This window comes from Vombatus ursinus, unplaced genomic scaffold, assembly GCF_900497805.2.
Source record: "Vombatus ursinus unplaced genomic scaffold, bare-nosed wombat genome assembly UNPS02012179.1, whole genome shotgun sequence".
Classification (NCBI taxonomy): Eukaryota; Metazoa; Chordata; class Mammalia; order Diprotodontia; family Vombatidae; genus Vombatus; species Vombatus ursinus.
This window is the reverse complement of record NW_020951957.1, coordinates 3,217,967-3,222,553: the sequence shown is the minus strand read 5'-3', so window position 1 is coordinate 3,222,553 and position 4,587 is coordinate 3,217,967.

The following is a 4,587-nucleotide window of genomic DNA, read 5'->3' as shown; positions in this document are numbered from 1 at the left end:
TTAGGTTCTCCCTAAGAATAGCTGTTCTATCTTCTCACTTTCCTTCTGTACAGTTTTAGAAAGTCCAGGGAATGTCTTAGAAGTCAGGAAATAGACGAGTTTTGGAAGGAGAACAAAGATTTTTTGACCTGAAAGGATACCGAAACCAAACATTTTCCTTCTGGGCATAGGTATTATTAGATCTGCTTATTCTGAAATAATGACCAATAGACTTCCCTAAGTTTGTAGAGATACAATAAAGAAAAAAAAAATACTAAGGGAGCATGACCGGATGGTGTAAAAAACTGAAGGCATATCCTGACACTTCATTAAAGCCTTTCTGATGGGGCAGTTAGGTGGCGCAGTGGATAGATCACTGGCCCTGGATTCAAGAGGACCTGAGTTCAAATCCAGCCTCAGACACATAACACTCACTAGCTGTGTGACCCTGGGCAAGTCACTTAACCCCATTGCCTAGCCAAAAAAAAGAAGAAAAAAAGGCCTCTCTGCTGCCTCCCCAGCTTCCCCTAGGACAGGCCCAGTCTGCTCTGTGTCATGATAGTATGTATTACCCAAGATGTTCCATTCAGACAGCATGAACTGTTTGTAGTTAAATGGCTTTATTCCAGAAAAAAGTAGATAAATTTTAATCTGATTGGAGTAATCAGTGTGCCCAGAATCAATATAAGTCCATCATTAAGTATCACACTGCAAGATCTTTACTGCTGTTTGAGATGTTCCACAAATATCGACCAAAAAAATCATCTCTAATGTTTTAAAGATACCAATCACAACATATTCACTGGATAAAAGGTACTGATACCTAGTTCAGTTTGGAGGAAATGGAAATAAGGTATTAGCATTTGTGTGAATGGGAGCTAGTATCTCTATATCTCATTCTTTTCAATATTTCTAAGGATTGTTATTATGTAGGATAAGTGTATATCCCATGAAGAATGAGTCTTTACAGTCAATGGAAATTTTGAAGAGCCTTTGTGTTTGGAATGATGATGTGCTGGGAAAAAATATAGGATAAGTCTTTATACAAATTACTATGCATTATTAAATTATAAAATATCCAAAGCCCCTTTCTAATTATGTTTCAATTACATATTTGGGTTAGTTTACTAACCTAATGCACAAAGTAAAAAATTTCATTTTTTGGTCCAGTCAACTGAGAAGGGCAAGCTTAATTACTGTACATTTAAAAATTAAATTTCTGTATTTTCTCTAGATGAATTAAAACAAATTTGTAAACATCTGATGAGGATAGGAGAGGAATATAGTGTTTTTTACACCAGGGAGGAAAGGGAAATCTGTCAAGGATGTGTATGACAACACAGCTATAATGTAGCAGATAATTCTCAGAGAGTTACTTGAAGCTCAGAGAGGTTAAGAAATTTTCTCATGGTCACAGAGCTACTGAATATTATAGTGAAGATTTGTACATAGAGGGGCAGCTAAGGAGTACAGTGGAGAGAGCACTAGCCCTGGAGTCAGGAGGACCTGAGTTCAAATTCTACTTCAGACGCTTACTAGTTGTGTGATCCTCAACAAGTCACTTAACCCCAATTGCCTCCCCACATCCCCACCCCAAAAAAAAGACTTGAACCTAGGTCTTCTTGATTCTAAATTGACTCTGCCATCTACAACATTCTGATGCTTCTCTGGGAGGAATATTCTAATATATATCTAATATATTCTATAATAATATATCTAATATATTCTAAAATATATACATCTCTCTCTCTCCATATATATATATATATATAAACAATGTTTCATATCATATCAAATATATTCAGTGCTATCTATCTATCTATATGTCTATCTATCTATATGATATTCATTCAGAAATTATTTTGGAAGATAAAGTAAAATGTGCAGGATATTAAAATAATAACTATTTGAAAGCTATAATAATATTTTCTCAGCGTAAAATCTTACTGGTTAATGAAAAGTTCTATCACTCTACTATCTATTTAATAGGTTGTGAAAATTTATGCACCGTATTTGTTTGTATTTGTGTGTATATTATGTGTACATGAGTATATGTGTATCTATATCTATATCTATACATATAGGTGTGGATTGTGTAATAAGAAGTAGTATAGTATGTTGTGGTTGGTGCCCAGGAAGATCTGAGTTCAAACCCTGCCTCTGACACATGCTGGTTGTGTGAAAATCTCAATATCCTTGCCCTCTTCCCAAGCAACTCTCTAAGAGTGTAAGTTGCAGAGACCATGCTAATCTACCTTGGTGGAGGTAATTCCACATCTAGAAGTTTCTTATCTAATAATATTACAGGTCCAATTTTTCTTCTTTTGGGTGTCCCTAAAGTCTTAGTTACACTTTTAAGCTTTTGAAAATCCCATATATGCTGAACCTTAAAATCTACAGCATGCTTAAACAAGTTAGGGAGTGTTTTTAAACTAATAAATATTTTATGATAACTGGCAGATAATTTCTCTTGACAGTTTAACCCCAAAATGGGGTTCAAATTCCACAAATATCATCAAGTACTTTCTATGTGTAAGGCACTGTGCCCTGGGCACAAACATGATAGACTTCATGGTATTTTTGATAATGACCAATGTACAAAACTGGGATAAAAGATACCATTTAGAAAATGTATGATAAGGTATAAAAAGGGTGATTTAATGATGTAGGAATGAGGAAAAATAAATGGCTGGTTTGCTTTATATACAGTTATCCACAAAATATGATAAATAAAAAATAAAAAACCTAGAAGAAGATCTCCAAAGATTTCTATGGGCGAACATGGACAATGATTGTCCAGGTAGAGGACTAACTGGGTTGTACTCTTTACTCTTTAACTGAACACCCACATCAATAGCCAAGCATCATAGATCTAGAATAGGCATTAGAGACCATGTAGCACAATTCCCTCATTACAGGTGAGAACCAGGGTGGTTAATTGGCTTGCCTAAGACACAGTATGGTAAGTAGCAGAGAAAGGATTGGATCTCAAGTCCTCTCACTCCAATTCAATGTTCTTTCTACTGTACTATTCATTTTCTGTCACATACTGTTGTCTGAACATGGGCAATGACCTATGCAGTTCTACCATTCTATATTATAGAGGTGTTGTGATCTGCAGTGGTGGATAGAGCATACACACACACACACACACATACACACACACACACACAGTCACAGGTCAATAGATTGTAGTTATTCTTTGTTAACTAAAGTTTTCATTCAAATAAAGTCTTGAGCTCTATATACTAGATTCAAAGGAAAACAGTTGACATTCTGTTGTGGAAAGTTATTAAATATTAAGGACTTTAAAAATAAATAATGTGTCTAATAGGAAAAGTAGTCCCTTAAAAACCATTATCTTCCTGACTAGTAAGCACTCCCTCATGCTTCTATCTCTTAGAATCCCTAGCTTCCAGAAAATTATTATAATAAAGAATTAAGTAACCTAGATTAAGAGCAATTAGCTAACTCTTTATTCCAAACTGAATCCTCTTCCCCTGTCCTGGCCCAGCAAAGCTTTTGGCAGCTATAAAAATGTTAACTAAAGGCCCATAAGACATTGGACCAGGCAGTCCATATAAAAACGATCAGGTAACAGATACAGCATCAATTGCATTAAAGCCTAATATTCATTTTTTTCTCTAATCTAAAGCTAGATGAGAAAAGACCACAAGCAAGGGCTCTTGTAGGCCTGATCCAGAATGTGGGAAAAAACAAACAAACAAATAAACCATAAATCAGTAACTTTAGCCTTCACTCCCAATAAGAAAATGCTTACTTCAGACTCAAAAAAAAATAGTCCAGTATGCTGCTCTTATTTCATAAGAAACTGAAGGTATCTTCCATAGATTGTATTTCAGAGGTGAAATCCATCTCATTTCTTTTTCTCATCATCTTCTCTCTTTTCACTCCCTATCAATGCTGCTTGTAATCAGTTATGTTTTAAATCTAAACACAAAGCAAAATCTTTAACTTTCTCTTCTTTTTTTCAAATCATAGAATAACTGACAGATTGGGGACTACAGTGGGACCCATTGCCAAATGGCTGACTGATATGCTATTAACACATAACTATTGACTTCAATTCTTAAGTAACCCTGCTGGGATTTTCATCTAGTCTGAATGCCTATTCTCATTCCCTCTATCTGGTTCTCATCAAAACTATTTACTGTTTTCTCTACCAATTCACAATGAATCCAGTTTGTCTCCACCATGGGTAGGTGGACAGACTGAACTTTTCTCTTTGCAAATGGCACAGCACGGCTTTCCTACTTTCTAGCCAGCTGCACCTGCTGCCCAGAGCTCCTGCTGCTCTTGTCACAATGTGCAACTGTGCAGTGGAATTTGGAAGCTCCTTTCTACCCACCGTGTGTGTCTGTGCACTCATATTCATGCATGTATGTATGTGCACGCATGCATCCATGAATGCTCCTTTTGTGAAAGAGGGATTCCCCCCCCCCAATTAATAGACCATGGAAATTGCAAAGATGCAACATAAGAGACTCTAGTGCTGTGTTGTTTCTGAAAGTTGTAATGGAAAATGCTACATATTGGTAACAGTGGAGAAAGACCAGCAGAATGATTCGAGAAATTTAAAAATCATTA